This window comes from Hibiscus syriacus, unplaced genomic scaffold (assembly GCF_006381635.1).
Source record: "Hibiscus syriacus cultivar Baekdansim isolate YM2019G1 unplaced genomic scaffold, ASM638163v2 tig00111338_pilon, whole genome shotgun sequence".
Lineage (NCBI taxonomy): Eukaryota > Viridiplantae > Streptophyta > Magnoliopsida > Malvales > Malvaceae > Hibiscus > Hibiscus syriacus.
In genome coordinates, this window is record NW_024063064.1 from 3,171,983 (window position 1) to 3,191,864 (window position 19,882).

Sequence of the window (19,882 nt, forward strand, 5' to 3'; positions counted from 1 at the left end):
AAACCGACCTTATCCAGAGTGATCTTCCCCTTTAAGCCCCGAACAAAATAATGCTAGGCCATCTCTAGTCTCAAACACCAGACCTGGTAAAGAAAACAACTGAAAGGAGTCGATAAATCTAAACAAAGAGGTAAAAGTCTTGTTTCTGTCCAAAAACCCCAAATAGTCATCTTAAGGACGAGAAACTCTAACATCCCCCTTCCTGCTTGATCAGTATCACACCCCCGTTTGTAGGCTCCCACACCCTGACTTCAACCCATCCAAACATGATGCCAAGGAACTTGCTCCTGACGAAAATTTGGTCAATGTACTCCCACCCTCATCTGTCTGCTCTACCAGTAATGCTAGAGTTGGGGCCGTATATATAGACCAAGCTTCTACTATCCTAGCTCACTATGATAAAGTGACTACGACATTTACTCCCCTGGTAGTGGAAAATAATGATGCAGGTCTGGAAGACCCAATAAATGGCCACACAACCATGGTTGAATAACCTTCTTGCCTCTTCTTATCATTTTATGGATTTTAAAACTTTTATTTGAAGCGCTCAAGCATAGCTTTTCCCGTGTTACCAAGTAGTACATTAGAGACAATCTCCTCGATGTTTACGTCTTTATTAAAACACTCATTAGTAGAGGCAAAACAGAGAAAGCGATCAGTGATTTGGGATTCCCGAACTCCTACAGAGCAGAACTCATTGGTTTTTCCAACGGCGTTTGGCTCTATTGGTATTACCATGTTTCTATTGATATTCTTTATTGCCACTTTCATTTTAACCATTGCAGGATATCGGATAAAAATCAGCAAATGTTTTCCTTGCAACCTTCGTTTATGCCAGTCCTAACACCCGAAGGCGGAATACCCTATGGTCTTGCTTACATGCTCTGGCATCTTCTATTTCGGAACCATGGATTATTATTGGTGATTTCAATGCAACCTTATACACTAAAGACCGTAAAGGTTGTGCTTCATCCCCTCCGGATTCTAAATTTTAGAAATTTATTTTCGATTGTGGGTTGATTTGGGATTCCACAGCCCATAGTTTACTCGGTATAGAGGCCCTTGCTATGTCCGTCTTGATAGTGGTATGGTAAATGCACTTTGGTATGACTATTTCCCCGAGTCTTTGATTAAACACCTTCTACGAATGAAATCTGATCATAGGCCACTATTCCTCTCTTTATCAACTACTCCTCAGAGTCGTCAAGCCAAACCTTTTCGTTACTTTTCAGGGTGGAATAAACATAAAGATTTCGAGCGTATTCTCAAGGATAATTGGAACTCTTCCCTTCCAATTTCTGAAACTATCTCATCATTCACTACAACAATCGACAATTGAAACAATGAAACTTTCGGGTCTATAGGTCGCATAAAAAAATCTTTATGGCTCATCTTCGTGGGGTTCAAAGATGCCTTGATGTGTGTCACACCAATTACTTAGTTAACCTTGAGTCAATCTTCAGACTAAACTTGAAAGTATTCTAGATCAGAATGAGCTATTTTGAACAGAAGTCTAGAGCTGACTAGATCAAGTTTTGAGACATGAACACCAAATTCTTCCATTCCAAGGCTATCATTCATCATCGTCAGAATTGTATCCGTAAACTTAAAATTGATAATGTTAATTAAAGAAAGGATGGGGAAGAGTTAAAAGAAGTTGCGACCAATTTCTTCATCAATTTATTCTCTACACCTAGCCACACACTAGACACCTACCCATGCGTTGTTTGCTTTCCCCTATTGACAATAATGATTATATTATGTTAGATGGAAGCCTTCAGAAGATGAAATGAAGTTGGCTATGTTCTACATGGCTCCTTTAAAGGCTCTGGGTATAGAAGGATTTCATACATACTTCTATCAAGTCAATTGGGGTATTGTTGGCCCTTTGGTCTACTTGCTAAGAACTTGTAAAGAAATAACTCAAGAAACTAATGCATTCTCATTGATAATCAGCTTGATACGGTTTACATTCCTTATATAGCTTAAGTTGATGAACCTTCAAGCAACATTATTAACATAATTACAAATATAAATGCTCCTAACAACTTGAGCTATTCCTAACAACCTTCCCTAACATCCTGAGGTTGTAATCCTCTGCAGCACAACACACCCTTTGCACACGAATCTAATTGGAACCTTCTTGAACCTTCTTCATCCATGCACATGCAACGTGACCAGCTCAATCATTCATCTAACATTCCTCCTGCTTCTTCTTCTCTTCCTTCCTTTGTTAAACAAATATGTACCTTCTCTCGGAATAATGTAAAAGCTATTTTTGACAGTGGTTTTGTGAAGCCATCAGCAAGCTGATGTGCTGCTGGAAAATAACTAATAACCAACTGATTTCCAGCAATCTTTTCTCTGACCAAATGCACATCTAAATGTACATGTTTAGATTGTGAATGTTGAACAGGATTGGCCCTCAATGATATTGCGCTTGTATTATCACACCATATGATTGGTCTTTTTTGCCTTATAATTCCAATATCATTTAATAATGCATCGATCCATGTAACTTCTGCAACCGTATCTGCTAAGCTGCGATATTCAGCTTCCATGGTGGACCTGGAGACAACTTTCTGTTTCTTTGTACTTCAAGACACTAAGTTGCCACCAACTAGCACACATTGACCAGACATGGATCTTCGATCATCTACGCAGCCACCCCAATCTGCATCTGCAAATGTAGTTACTCTCATTGCTTCCTTTGATGGTTTAAAGACTAATCCATATTCAGTAGTGCCGGCTAGATATCGTAGAATGCGTTTGGCAGCCAATAGATGATTCTCACGAGGTTCATGCATGAATTGAGCAACCTTTCTTACACTATAAACTATATCAGGTCTCGCGTGACATCCATAGAGTAATGCTCCAACTGTACTTCAAAATTCTCAAGCATCATCAACAAGCTTCCCTGTCTCTTTTTGAAGCTTATTGGAAACCACCATAGGAGTACTGGTAGGTGTTGCTTTTGACATGCCAGACTTTGCTAACAGTTCTAAAATGAACTTCTCTTGAGACAGCATAATACCATAATTGGTACGTTGAACTTCAATGCCTAAGAAGTAATGCAATTCACCAAGATCCTTCAACGAGAAATTGACTTGTAGTGCACGAACTACACGATCAATTGCAACAGTGGACTGACCAGTAATTAAAATGTCACTATATAGACAAGCATGTAGGTTACTTCCCCTTGAGCAAGTGAGTCAAACAACGATGCATCTGCCTTTAACATTCGAAAGCCCATCTGTAACAGACTTTGTTTTAATTTGTTGTTCCAATTTCTGGGAGCTTGATGCAGCCCGTACAGTGCCTTATGCAACTTACACACTAGCTTGGTCCCATCCTCAACCACCTTCTCAAACCTCGGTGGTTGTTTCATGAAAAAATCCTCACTCAACTCACCATGAAGGAATGCATTGTTAACATCTACATGTCGTAGTGGCCAGTTGTTTGTTACTGCAATAGATAAAATAATGTTAAGTGTTGGAAACTTAACTATTGGGCTGTAGGCTTCTTTAAAATCTTATCCTGGAACTTGCGAAAACCCTTGAGCAACAAGGCTTGCTTTGTATCGTTGAATTGTGCCATCATGATTCTTTTTCAATTTGAATAACCATTTACAACCGACTACTGTTCTTCCAGTTGGTAGTGAAACTAAAGACCATGTTTCATTTTGTTGCAAAGCAACAAGTTCATCATGAACTGCGGATGTCCATTGAGTGGACTACAAGGCCTGATGAATATTAACAGGAATAGTAGCATATTCCCTATCAAAGATCACCTTTGGTTTAAAAATACCATGCTTACTTCTAGTAACCATTGGATGACCATTAACCAAGGGTACTTGATCAGGCACATTGTCTACTTCAAGAGATTGATGTTCAGAACTTTCTTCAGTATCAATCATTGGAGTAGCACTGAGTAGAGGAGCATCAGTTGAGTGATTCAAATGTGCAGGCACAACATTCACAGGGCTCGTATCATTCTCATCGTGATTTGTCTGAGAAGGTATACTGCTAGAGTCCATAGAATGGACCACATCATGTGAACATTAAATATGTCTTCTAGGTGTGATTTCAAGGGCTGCAGATCATGTTAAATGAACTACCTGTTGACCAATACACTGTTTAATAACTGCAAAAGGAAAGACAACTTTATCAAATTTCACATGTCTACTAATAAATATTCGACCATTTGTACTAAGACATTGAAATCCTCGATGTTGAGGACTGTAGCTCAGAAAAATGCATTCTTGAGAACATGGCATCAACTTATGCGATTGAAAATCTCGCAAATGTGGAAAGCATCTACAACCAAACACTCGCATGGTGTTATAATCAGGCTTCTTGGCAAACAATTTCTCGAATGGTGATACGTTGTGCAGTACCTTAGTTGGTAATCTATTTATCAAATATGCAACTGTTGTAACTGCATAAGACCAGAACCTGATTGGAAGTGAGGCTTGAGCCAGAAGCACGAGAGCCAACTCTATTAGATGTCTGTGCTTGTGTTCAACCACCCCGTTTTGCTCGAATGAATGGGGGCAGGTGACTTTATGCAAAACACCTTCATGAACCAATTCATCAGACCAGTTCCTGTATTCGCCACCCCAATCGCTTTGGATTGCTTTGATTGGTAATGGGAATTGAGTTTGAACCATTGTTTTGAACAACCTAAATGCAGTGATAGCTTGTGACTTGTTTTTCAAGAGATACAACCATGTGTGCCTCGTACATTCATCTAAAAAGGAGATGTAGTAGCGAAATCCAGCTGAAGGCTCAGGTCAAGGCCCCCAAAGGTCAGTGAACACAAGTTCAAATGGTATGTCATAAACTGTAGTTGAATTGGTAAACATGATGCTGAAGAAGAAGAGAGAAACTAAGCAGCAACGAAAACGAAGACCCCAGGACCCTTAGAGAAAGATACCATATTAAGAACTTGTAAAGAAATGACTCAAGAAACTAATGCATTCTCATTGATAATCAGCTTGATATGGTTTACATTGCTTATATAGCTTAAGTTGCTGAACCTTCAAGCAACATTATTAACAAAATTACAAATATAACTGCTCCTAATAACTTAAGCTATTCCTAATAACCTTCCCTAACAACCTGAGGTTGTAATCCTCTACAGCACAACACACCATTTTCACACAAATCTAACTGGAACCTTTTTGAACCTTCTTCATCCATGCACATGCAACGTGACCAGCTCAATCATTCATCTAACACTACTCCATTGTTAAAGATGCTTTTCATAACCGTTCTATTAACCATTTTTTGAATCGTACTACTTTGTTTCTCATTCCCAAGGTGAACACCCTGAAACTCTTTGTTGATTTCTGACCCATCAACCTTTGTTCTGTCTTATACAAGCTTATTACTAAAGTCATTGTTTTCCACCTTCAACATATCATTCTCACCCTCATCATTCCAAACCAAACAAGTTTTCTTAAAGGGATATCATCTCTGAAAATGTCATCATCAATTAGAAAATCATTCACATCATGCAATATAAAAAGCTTACCATTAGAAAATCTCAGGTTTGGTGGCCATCAAAGTTGACCCTTAAAAAGCTTTTGATCATCTCCATTGGTCCTTTATTGAAGACACTCTTGTGGAAGCGGGGCTCTTCCCCTTAGATTATCAGTATTATCATGGAATACATCACGACTTCTTCCACGTAAATTTAATGGAATGGTAAATTGAGTAACACGTCTCACCTAGCGAAAAGAATTCGACAAAGTGATCCCGTATCTCCTTACCTCATCAACCTTACCATAAAACGATTGGGTCATAAAAATTTTCCACCTTGTTCATTCTGGTGATTGGAAGGATTTCAAAATGGCTCAAAAGAAATAATAATAATAATAATAATAATAAATAATAATAATATATAAACGTATATATGTGTGTGTAAAAGTTCAAACAAAAACCCTAGACGAAAATAAGTATCTACAATTATAACACCTCAAATCTCGGGTTAATAGTTTCAGGCCAACCCGATAGAGTTTTGGATCAACCCATTAGCCTTGTACAAAGCCTTCGTCCAAGTTTGAGTTAGATTGAGCTTGGTTTGAGCCCAATTAGAGACGAAAAGAGTATTTTTAAGTTAAGACCAAAGCTTGAGGGATCAAGGGAGTAATTATACCATTTATAATTTGAAATGCTAAATCCATTAATTAAAAATAAGGTCACGGTTAGGCATATCATTTTTTTCACTCTTTTGTCTATTTCTCCTCTCTTTATTTCCCTCATCTTTTTCTCAACTTAGAACTATCAAATATGAGAACTTTGTACGAATTAAGGAAGGCATGAATTAAAATCTCTCTATTTAGAACTTTCATCCAAGCCTTTAATATAAAGTTTTGACCATGGTGGCCATAGGTGGGGGTTTAGCAGGGGTTTAGGAATCCTTGCCAAACCAACTCATTTTTTTTATGGTTTAAAGCTTTAGGGAAACCTTTTTAGCTTCCTAGTTACTCATTTCCTTGAGTTTTATATAGTGAAAAAAGTTGGTGAAAACTTCAAGACCGTGACTTATTCAGCGAGCTAGAGCTCCTATTATTCCCACGCCAGCTTCCACTCTTGCTCTTTTCAGCCTCGAAGATCATCAATAGGTCTGTAAATGAACTGAACGTTCAGTGAACCATTCATGAACAGTGCGGCGGGAAGTTCGTTTATGTTCGTTTATTTATTAAATGAATGAACATGAACAAGATTTTGTGTTCGTTTAATTAAATTAATGAACACGAACAAAGGGCTCATTTGTTCATTTACGTTCGTGAACGTTCGATTATATGTTCATTTATGTTCATTCATTTATGTTCATTTATGTTCGAACAAAGGGCAAGTTGGATATGTTACGAAGATTATTGAAGTTGTTTGGATTTCAAGAAGATTGTTTTGTTGAACAAATTAACTTTAAGACTTTATTATGTTCATATAGCTTATTTATGGTTTATGTATGTTTTTTTTCGTATTCGAACAAATTAACTCTAAAGTTGCAGGTTATATTAAAGAATTTTAAGTTGTTATTTTTGTTGTTTACTTTTTTTTACATTCATTTGTTGTGTTCGAATAAGTTTGTTTTTTATGTGTTTGTGTTGTTCGTTTATATTCATTTATTGTGTTCGTTTATGTTCATTTATTATGTTCGTTTACGTTCGTTTATCATTTAAATGAACGAACATGAACAAAAAAAATTTGTTCGTTTATATTCGTGTTCGTTTGTGTTCGTTTATTTATTAAATGAACGAACATGAACATACATCCGTTCGTGTGCGTTCGGTTTGTTTACAGGCCTAATCATCAGGTTCCATCCAACTCACTCTAGTTTCTATGTTAATTGGTTTTTTACTTCTGCATGTTGGGAATCAAAATAGAATAATATTTTATGCTTGATTTTCTAAGTGATCAACTAGGTTTTTAATCCCTAGCTTACACTCTTTTGGGGTAGATTCAGTTGGAGGTCATACATTTCACCAGAGAAAGGGGGAGTTTCATACTGAAATCAATTTACCCGAAAAGGGGAAGCAAGGCTTTTCCCTTCCGCGAGGAGCGAATAGATGATTGTTTGTATTTGGCTAAGTTAAGATTGTTTCCAGCAGCTTAGAACTAAGGTAACATATTTTTAATTCACCTATTCCACTTGTATGTCATTATGTGTCCTAAATTAGCTTGTATGGGTTAATTAAGCATGTGAGTGGATTCATGATAGATTACGACATTAATGTTATACAAAATGAAAAATGACTTATTATGACCCCTATCAGCTTACATAAGACTTAAAAGACATTTAAGGGTCTTAGATAGGTAAATGGGTAAAATGAGATATCATTTTCATGAGAAAACATAATATTTCTAGGCTTGAGTATTGGTACTAGATGAACAATACCGATAAAATTCTTCATATAGTAAAACAAAGGGTTTACAAATACTTTTTTCATATAATATCGATATTGTTCATAGAGTATACCCAAGCGTGGGGTATCGATACCACTGATAAATTGTAAATTCTAATAGCCAATTTTGGTATCGGTACTTGGGAAGTATATATACCACTCAAAGTAGAAGTATCAATACCTTAATTAAGGGTATTGATACTGAATTATTTACATCAAACATCGAGTTCAATTTCGGTATCGATGTCCTAGTAGAGAACTATCGATACTACCAAGCTTTCTCAGATTCTAGTAAGCAGTTTTGGTATCAGTACCAAGGGTGGGTACCGATAATAAAGGGTCAATATCGCTACTAAAGGTCTTAATATTGGTACCATCATCCTAAATTAGGCAAGATATCCAACTTTGATCCAAGGGTTTGAAAAGGGGTCTAGAATCACCATAACTCCTTAAATAAACTTACAAGTGAGAACAACTAATGAATACTATAAAAACCATGAACAATATGATATAAGATGTTTATAAAACTAGCCATTGTGTGACCCTTGGTAAACAACAATAACATCCGAGTTACTCTAGCATTACGATGATTGTCTTGTTTTTTTAGAGTATCATGATATATCTTAGCTAGTGCTAATGCACTTTAGTTGCTGGTCGAGCGCAGATGCCCCAAGTACTCACGAGGAGTAGGTTGACTGGGTGTACATTTTCAATGCAGAAATTATGGATCTCACCTTAGGTAGGATGGAGTGTGTGTGTGTTTCGAGATGCAACAAACCCTATGACCACACCATGATGCCTACCTCAATAAGTGTGTTTAGCATACTTGTATGCTTATATCTTTACTTGCTAGCATGACCATATAATAAACACATGTAGTATGTAGTACAATTATTAGTATGACACCGAGCTTGTGAGCTCAACATTCGAAATTTGTTTTTGAGTATAGGTTCTTTTGGGGATCTCAAGGAGTTTATCGCATAGCTTGCATTTTAGATTGTTCAAAGCAGTAGAATACGTCTTGAGTTTATTTTATAGGACATGTACTATCCATAGACCTTCATGTATTAAGTCGTAAGTCTATTTTTTATTCAAATACTGTAATGTTAATTTAGGATTTATTTGGGGCTCCACGTTTTGTAAACTTGGATACTTATGATTTTATTTATGTTTTGAACTAAGGATATTTTTATTGACGAATGAAATGTTGTTTTAAAAGAAAATTTTTGGGTTAACCACTTTGTTGGTCACGTATGATGTTTTAATCCTTCGATCTTCGGCTCGGCTTGGATTAGTGTGTTACAATTCAAATATTTAAAAAATTTAAATATAAAAATACTAAAAATAAAAATTAAATTACTAAAAAATTAAATATACATATTAAAAATACTAAGACTATTATAAAAATATTTTTTTGAATATATATCGTTATAAAATGATAACTTATAAATTATTAAAAAATTGAAAAATATTTTTAAAAAGATATTATACATAATATATACATGTAATATACAGACACATCATCAACACTTATACAAAGTATCCTTACTGGATTAATCGAGACTTACAAAATTTAAATTAGTTAAGATTTACAAATTTTGGATTAATCAAAATTACTATGTTTTCTAATTATATTTTATGTCGAAACTTATTATATAATTATCTTTTAAATTAGTCGAGACTTACAAAAAGTTGATTAGAAAACGTAATAAGTTTTGACTAATTCAAAAATTATAAGTATCGACTAATTTAAATTTTGGAATACTCAATTAATTCAGAAAGAATGCTTTGTATAAGTGTTGATGATATGACTATATGTTACATTAACATGTATATATTGTGTATAATATATCATTTTAAATTTTTAATTTTTTTAATAATTTATAAGTAATTATTTTATAACATATTATATATATATATTCAATTTTTTAAAAATATAATAGTTTTAGTATTGTTAATATGTATACTCAATTTTTAAGTAATTTAATTTTTATTTTTAGTATTTTTTATATTTATTTTTTAATATTTGAATAAATTTCTTTGGAGTGACCAAGTGAGGTTTTGTGAGCGCGCTGGTAAGGTTTTAAATTTTATATTTTATACTAACAATGTCTTGTGATCTTCCATCTTTCCAAACATTAAAGGATGAACAGCAAAGAACAAACACATTTCACACTTGTTGCCATGTAAATGGTAAAGTGTGTCTTGTAGCTATTGATGGACGAAGTTGTACAAACATTGCAAGCACATACATGGTGAACAAATTGGGGCTTTCAACGATTAAACATTCCAGCCCATATGAATTGCAATAGTTGAACGACGAGGAAGAGTTGAAGGTCACTGAACAAGTACTTGTGCTATTCTCAAGCGGAAGGTACAAAGACGAGATTCTATGTGATGTGGTGCCTATGAGTACGAGTCATTTACTTTTGGGGAGGCCATGACAATTTTACAAATGGGTTGTCCATAATGGATTCACAAATCAGTACTCATTCATCCATAATGAAAGAAAAGTCACATTGACTCCATTATCTCCTAGCCGAGTGAATAAACATCAAACTCATTTGAAAGGAGCATTGAAGTAATGAAAGAGCAACTTAAAGACAATGCAATTAAAGGAGAACGTTTGGAGGAAAATTCAAATGAACAAAAGCATTTTCAGGTTGAACAAAAGAGAGTAGATGTAGAAAACGTTGGAATTGAAAATGAGAGGAATGAATTTGGAAATAAAGATGAGAGTGAAGAAGAAATTTTATCTAATATTACTCTTTCTCCTATTCTTTCTTTTGTTTTGTAGGATAATTCAAGAGACATGTCTTTTCAAGGAGATGATTCAAGAAACATGTCTTTTGAAGAACCAATAGGTGTGACCTTTGGTAAAGACATGTCTTTTGACGTTCCAACAGTTATTCCATTTGAAATTCAAAAAGATGTGTCACTTGAAGTGCCACGAGTTGTGACCATTGAGGCTCTAAGTACATTACAACTATTGAAGAGAATTCAATAACTAATGGGTTTTCCATCATCAAGCAACCAACATCCATTAAACATCCTCCATGGTTTGTTATTTCTATTCATATTGTTAATAGTTTTTCATTTACTAACTTTGAATTGTTTTGCATAACTTGTTCATCCTTGTAGTGAAATCCTACCAACCTTAAAGGAATCATTTGGAGAGTCACAAAGGTGAAAGGACATGATCATTTAAATCAGCACCAATGAGTCATTCAAATAACATTATCTTCACAAGGGGAGTGATGACTCAACCAAGAGACAAACCTTTTCACCAACAAGCATTGTGAATTAAAAGGAGAAATTGAAGAGGTAGAGGTCTTTTCCAAGCATTGTGATGATTCAAAGAATAAAGAAAAATAATCAAGTTAGTTCACGAAGGGATATGTCTCTTTCATTCAAGGACATGTGATGGTTCCCAAACATTGTGTGCTCCTATCAAAGGACGTGAAGTTACTAGATTTAAACCCAAGAGGTTGAACATTTTGTGTGAATCATCTATTGGATGAAAGTATAAGGGTTCAATCCTTCAAACATCAAGAAGGTCTTTAATGAGAAACTACTTCGATTTGAGGACTAATAGCCTAAAAGAAGGGGAGGATGATACGATCCAAACTAGCTCCAATTTTCTCCATGACTTAATCACACCATGGATGTTATTCAAAGCTGGTTCTAACGGAGTTCTTCCTTACTTTATCCTTTTTCATCTTCTATATGCATCACTTAATGTTATAAGCATGCTTTTTCTCCTTAAATTATGCTTGAATAATCATATGTTATCATTCACTTGCATACTATATGATTTTCATGCATAACATATGTTTTCACATCTTTACTTAGCTTTATATTATGTTTACATATGTTTTAGATTCATTTATTATGTTTTGCATATCATTTACATATCATGGCAGCATGTATTCATTCATTCATTAACTCATGTCATGTTATTCTAGCTCACGTTATGTTTACTTTAGCTCACTAACTTTAAAACCATGTTTCTTTAGCTCATTTGCATTCACACATATATTTTATAGCTCATATATGTTTTCTTAAAGGTCATGAATGTCCTATGCCTTCTATCTAGCTTACATACATGTTATCTTAGCTTCTAGATGATCATTCATAGCTCATATCACTCAAACACTTCACGACAGCATGCATTTTACCTTAAATGAGCTCACACATTGCTTACTTTGTTTGTTTGTTGATTCTTATAGGTGAAACACAAATCAAGGCATATTATGGTAACCTGGTTAGTTAAAAGGACAAGCATAGCAACTCACTCTAGCTCATGAACGTTATGGCAGCTCATTTCATCACTTAAGGAGCTTCAACTTAGCCGGAGGAGCTAGCATGTAGCTGAACTTAGCTGGAGGAGAGGTTTGGACCAAATTACTGAAAAGTGGACTAAAGGTAGATGGAAGTAACTGGGAGAGTAGCTGAGGAGCTAAGAAGACCAAAGCTAACTAGCTTGAGTTCATCATGCTATAGCTCACCTAGTTAGCTACCAAGACACTCACCTAGCTTACCTTGAAGCTAGTTCATCTCTAGTCTGCCCAAGGACTTCAAGAAATTATCCTATGGTTGCAACCTCATCAAATCATTATAAGAAGACCCATGTGCATTCAAGTAAGCTGCCATGTGCATCATTCAAGCATGTGCACTCCATGTGACATCATATAGGTGCAAAAACACCAAGGGATGGTTCCTATTTGGCCAAAGACTCATTCCTCTTCATTTTGCCACCAAATAACTTCCAAATACATTCAAAACATCCTTAGGGCTGAACGAACACCTTACCATTCGGCCAAGAGCATGTATCTTCATTAAAATCATGTATTATCATTAAAAATCATGTATTTTCAAAGGGGTTTCAACCTTAGCCGAACCATCATGTGTCTATTCGGCCTAAACCCTTTGAAAACTATAAATAGGCTATTGCATTTCATTTGTAAGCAACCCTTTTAAATATAAAAACTCTTTGTGAGAATTCTATCTTGCAAGTTCTTTAAGAACTTTATCAATTAAGAAACCTTTTCTAAGTTTTTGGCATCATTCCTTTCATTTGATACTTTTGAGTTCCTAGTTTCCATAACTAGAGGGTCCAAGTCCTATCCTACCATCCCTTACTTAAGTTTATAAAGAACGGGGTTAAGCTTTCTATAGTTTTTCTTTTTCTTTAACTTATTTAAGATATTATCTTCATCATTTCCATCTTCCATCACTTTCACGCCTGTACCATCACCATTTTATCACCATAGAAACATCCTTCATTCATCATCAAGGAAAACATCCATTATCATCATTAAAGGCTGAATCATCTTCCATTTGAAAGATATTTCTACATCACTTCTGCAGCATACTTTGATAACATCTATATTCCTTTATTTCTTTATCAATTCATTTCTTTCAATTGTTTCTTATTCCATTTAATCATTTCTTTTTATAATTTGTGCAGATTACTTATAATTCAAGTGTAACATTTGGTGTCTCTCCTAGATCGGGAAATAAAAAGGCTGTCATTTTCTTTATCATTAAAGAAGCTTGGATAGCCTTACATCAAATGGTATTCAGAGCTTAGTTGGATTGACATTCAAAGTACTACAATAAAATAAAAAGAAAGAAGAAAAGTTTAAAAACAAAAAGATAGAACTCCTACATCAAATAAGGAGTACAAAAAGAAAAGTAAAAGAAGAAGGAATTCAAATCAAAGTTCTAGCAAAGAAAATTTAAAGAAAAAGTTAAAATTCACATTCAAAAGGAAACACATTACAAACTGCCAACATCAAACTTGAAGGAGGTATCATTGTTGTTTCTTGTGAAGAAAGATAGTAAATGTTGCAACTTGGGTTATATGTTATCTTCATCTTTCTCCTTACTTCAAACATCATCTTTTTCTTTCATTATTACCTATTAATTACCTTTTCTTTTCTTACCTATTATATCTTACCTTTACCATATCTATTTCTATATTAACCATTTCCTTTAACCGACGTAACAAATAAAGAAAAATTGTTCAATCTTGAGTTAGTTCTATAAAGGACCCAACAAGAGAGAATTGAGAGGAAAAAGGCAACATAGAGGGTGAGAATAAAAGGGGTTTAGAAAAAGCCAAGAAACATATCACTGAGTGCAAACACGAGCGTGAGTGGAGTGAAATCTGAATTTTCTTTAGAGTGACCAAGTGAGAAACATATCACTGAGTGCAAACACGAGCGTGAGTGGAGTGAAATCTGAATTTTCTTTAGAGTGACCAAGTGAGGCTTTATGAGCGCACTGGTAAGGTTTTAATTTTTTTTATTTTATACTAACAATGTCTTGTGATCTTCCATCTTTCCAAACATTGGAGGATGAACAACAAAGAACAAACACATTTCACACTCGTTGCCATGTAAATGGTAAAGTGTCTTGTAGTTATTGACGGAGGAAGTTGTACAAATATTGCAAGCACATACATGGTGAACAAATTGGGGCTTTCAACGATTAAACATTCCATCCCATATGAATTGCAATGGTTGAACGACGAGGAAGATTTGAAGGTCACTGAACAAGTACTTGTGTCATTCTTAATCGGAAGGTACAAAGACGAGATTCTATGTGATGTGGTGCCTATGAGTACGAGTCATTTAATTTTGGGAGGCCATGGAAATTTTACAAACGGGCTATCCATGATGGATTCACAAATCAATACTCATTCATCCACAATGAAAGAAAAGTCACATTGACTCCATTATCTCCTAACTGAATGAATGAAGATCAAACTCATTTGAAAAGGAGCATTGAAGAAATGAAAGAGCAACTTAAAGAAAATGCAATTGAAGGAGAACGTTTGGAGGAAAATTTAAATGAACAAAAGCTTTTTGAAGTTGAACAAAAGAGAGTGGATGTAGAAAACGTTGGAATTGAAAATGAAAGGAATGAATTTGGAAATAAAGAGGAGAGTGAAGAACAAATTTTATCTAATATTACTCTTTCTCCTATTCTTTGTTTTAATTTATAGGATAATTCAAGAGACATGTCTTTTCAAGGAGATGATTCAAGAAACATGTTTTTTGAAGAACAAATAGGTGTGACCTTTGGTAAAGACACGTCCTTTGACGTTCCAACAGTTATGCCATTTGAAATTAAAAAAGATGTGTCACTTGAAGTGCCACGAGTTGTGACCATTGAGGCTCTAAGTACATTACAACTATTGAAGAGAATTTAGCAACCAATGGAGTCTTCCATTATCCAACAACCAACACCTATTAAACATCCTCCATGGTTTTCTATTTCCATTCATATTGTTAATAGTTTTTCATTTACTAACTTTGAATTGTTTTAGAACAACTTGTTTCATCCTTATGATGAAATCCTACCAACCTTAAAGGAAATCATTTGGAGAGGCACGAAGGTGAAAGGACATGATCATTTAAATCAACACCAAGAATTCATTCAAAGAACAATTATCTTCACCAAGCGACGTGATGACTCCAACCAAGACACAAACCTTTTCACCAACAAGCATGATGAATTAAAAGGAGAATTATAAGAGATAGAGGTCTTTTCCCAGCATTGTGATGATTCAAAGAATAGAGAAAAAGGATCAAGTTGGTTCACGAATGGATGTCTCTTCCATTCAAAGGACATGTGATGGTTCCCAAACATTGTGTCCTCCCATCAAATGACGTGACGTTACCAGATTTAAAGCCACGAGGTTGAACATTTTGTGTGAATCATCTATTAGAGGAACGTATAAGGGTTTAATCCTTCAAACATCAAGAAGGTCTTCAATGAGAAACTACATCGATTTGAGGACAAATTACCTAAAAGAATGGGAGGATAATAAGATCCAAACTAGCTCCAATTTTCTCCATGACTTAATCGCACCATGGATGTTATTCAAAGCTGGTTCTAAGGGAGTTATTCCTTACTTTATCCTTTATCATCTTCTATATGCATCACTTAATGTTATAAGCATGCTTTTTCTCCTTAAATTATGCTTGAATAATCATATGTTATCATTCACTTGCATACTATATGATTTTCATGCATAACATATGTTTCCACATCTTTACTTAGCTTTATATTATGTTTACATATGTTTTAGATTCATTTATTATGTTTTGCATATCATTTACATATCATGGCAGCATGTATTCATTCATTCATTAACTCATGTCATGTTATTCTAGCTCACGTTATGTTTACTTTAGCTTACTAACTTTAAAACCATGTTTCTTTAGCTCATTTTCATTCATGCATATATTTTCTAGCTCATATATGTTTTCTTAAAGGTCATGAACGTCCTATGCCTTCTATCTAGCTTATATACATTTTATCTTAGCTTCTAGACGATCATTCATAGCTCATATCACTCAAACACTTCATGACATCATGCATTTTACCTTAAATGAGCTCACACATTGCTTACTTTGTTTGTTTGTTGATTCCTATAGGTGAAACATAAAATAAGACATATTATGGTTTGGTTAGCTAAAAGGACAAGCATAGCAGCTCACACTAGATCATGAACGTTATGGCAGCTCATTTCATCACTTAAGGAGTTTCAACTTAGATGTAGGAGCTAGCATGTAGCTGAACTTAGCTGGAGGAGAGCTTTGGACCAAATTACTGAAAATTGGACTAAAGGTAGGAAGAAGTAGTTGGGAGAGTAGCTGAGGAGCTGAGGAGTTGAGAAGACCAAAGCTAACTAGCTTGAGTTCATCAAGCTATAGCTCACCTAGTTAGCTACCAAGACACTCATCTAGTTTACCTTGAAGCTAGTTCATCTCTAGGTTGTCCAAGGACTTCAAGACATCATCCTATGGTTACAACCTCACCAAAGCATTGTCAAAAGACCAATGTGCATTCAAGTAGGATGCCATGTGCATCATTCAAGCATGTGCACTCCATGTGACATCATAGGCGCAAAAACAACAAAGGATGTTTCATATTCGGCCAAAGACTCCTTCCTCTTCATTTTGGCGCCAAATAACTTCCAAATGCATTCAAAACATCCTTAGGGCCGAGCCAACGCCTTACCATTCGGCCAAGAGCATGTTTCTTCATTAAAATCATGTATTTTCATTAAAAATCATGTATTTTCAAAGGGGTTTCAACCTTAGATGAACCATCATGTGTCTATTCGGTCTAAACTCTTTGAAAACTATAAATAGGCTATTGCATTTCATTTGCAAGCAACTCTTTTGAATATAAAAACTCTTTGTGAGAATTCTCTCTTGCAAGTTCTTTAAGAACTTTATCAATTAAGCAAACTTTTCTAAGTTTGTGGCGTCAATCCTTTCATTTGATACTTTGAGTTCCTAGTTTCCATAACTAGAGGGCTCAAGTCCTATCCTATCATCCCTTACTTAAGTTTATAAAGAACGATGTTAAGCTTTCTATAGTTTTTCTTCTTCTTTAACTTATTTAAGATACTATCTTCATCATTTCCATCTTCCATCACTTTCACGCCTACATCATCACCATTTCATCACCATAGAAACATCCTTCATTCATCATCAAGGAAAACGTCCATTATCATCATTGAAGGCAGAATCATCGTCCATTTGAAGGATATTTTTACATCACTTTCGCAGCATAATTTGATAACATCTCTATTCCTTTATTTCTTTATCAATTCATTTCTTTCAATTGTTTCTTATTCCATTTAATCATTTCTTTCTATAATTTGTTCAGATTACTTGTAATTCAAGTGTGGCATTTAGTGTCTCTCCTAGATCGGGAAACAACAAGGTTGCCATCTTCTCGATCATTGAAGAAGCTTGGATAGCCTTACATCAGTTAATGTCACGACATATCAAACAGTTGTGTTGAGTGGTATTGGCTCATATCATATGGTTTGCTAATATGCCATTGGCTTTATGTTGTATTATTTTAACATAATTGAAGCCTTCTAGTGATTCTTTTGTCAACTAAACTTGCACAATAAGCCGTTTTCTTATGGGTAGCTTGGTGTATCTGAAAATAGATTCTGAAAACTTCTTTCAATTCGATCATGTCATATTCGTGGCACCGTTAAGTTTCGATTCTTTGAATATATTTGAAGCACTCTTTTATTTTTTATTCTTTTATGTTTTCAGGTTCCAGACTTTGAGAGATATTATACCTCAAAATGATCAAAAGAGAGACAAGGCATCTTTTCTGTCAGAGGTCACCACTCAATGATGCTTTTTCTATAATATACTACAAGCATACAATTAGATATGTATGTACATGCATAAATGTAATCATTTCTAGTTCGTTGATGGATTTTGAATACAACCTACTTAATGTGTAGGTCATAGAGTACATTCAGTTTTTACAGGAAAAGTTGCAAATGTATGGGGGATCATACCAAGGGTGGAGCCAGGAGCCAACAAAAATGATTCCATGTGTAATCTTATTTGTGCTTCATATTTGAGCATTTGTACGTCCATGCCAATGTCGTTATTTTCTATGAACGTTTTCTTCTTTTATCTAGTTATTTTACTGGTTGAGAGTCTTACCTATTGAATATTTAAAATACTAAAGCATGAGTGTTGAAGTTTTAGTTCATATTTTGAATTTGTTTTATAAATAATTGTTGCCATGCATAGCTAAATAGTAGTTTTCAATAGAAAGTAGATGAATGCGCCCTATGCTTTGGGCAACAGAAAATATATGGCAATAGGGTGGATATTATTTCTCTCTGCTTTGGACTTCTATGTTTATGAGTTACAACTGGAGCCTTCTTGAAATAATAATTTTGTTCACATTACTTTCCATAATTCAAGGGGAAGCAAAATGATTTTATTTTATTTTATTTAATAGAGAAATCATCGTGGATTTGCAGAGAATTTTATTGACCATTCTCAAACTATGAAGAATGGATATGGTTGTGAGAATGATGGTTTCATTCCGTCAATGGTTGCGAATATGCAGAATTACTCAATTGAATCCGACTTGGGTGATGCTTTAGTTTTTAAAGCACTGGATCACCCCCTGTATCTGCTACTTCTATGGTTAACACGCAGACATGATCTAACACAATTGCTACTCATGGAAGAGGTAGCATTGCTTTTTATGAGTCTGTTTCTGATTCTGAGGACATGGTACATCAACCCCAGTTTCAGTCATGGCAAAGTAGAGACTGTCTGACTGAGAGTGTTGTTCCGAACAATTCAGCGCTTGACCAGGAGGACTTGACTATCAGAGATGAATCAGTAGGCTTGTCAAATGCTTACTCTCAAGGGCGAGCAACTGCTGTGTATTTCTTACAGTTTTGCCTGACATGATGAGTTAACATTTTCACGATTTATGTCTCAGATTTTGGTTAATTGTGGTATCTGTTTAATGATATCATTTATGATATGCCCTTACATGATAGGTTTTATAAATGCTATTAAAGATTACTTTTTGTTTTCAACAGGATATTGACTTTTTTGACCCAGGCTCTACAGTCGTCAGGAGAAGATATGTCACAGGCAAGCATCTATGTGAAAATTGATGCTGGCAAACGAGTAGGTAGTGGAGTGACTTCTATGCCATCTGATTCTATGGTTTAGTTATAATCCTTTTTGGTTATTAAGAAACACTTGTCCGGGTTAAGTATTACCTAGGCATGTTTCAGAAGCATGATATAATTACATCTTAATTTTCCATTATAATCACTATAAAAAAATCCTTGAATAAATATTTAAGTATTTGACAATGGAATTATTAATAAAATATAATGAATTATATAGGGTTAAAAAAGTGTTAAAATTATATAATTGTATAAATTACACCCATGGCTGCTTAACTGTGGATAAATTTTATCTGACTATTGATCTTTTAATTTTATCAATTAAATTATCTAATTATTTAAATGATGTTAATCAAGTCACCTATAGCCAATTAATATACACTAAAAGTCTTGATTTCACAATTTGAATATATATATATACCGATAATTCTACTTTAACATAAAGTCAAGTACACGTTTATAATCATAAA

The 19,882-nt window shown here is 34.6% G+C and overlaps 1 pseudogene; it reads left to right on the forward strand.

Annotated features, from left to right (window-relative positions):
• Nucleotides 1-4,728: 4,728 nt before the first annotated feature.
• On the forward strand, nt 4,729-19,478 carry LOC120158987 (annotated as a pseudogene).
• Nucleotides 19,479-19,882: the final 404 nt, after the last annotated feature.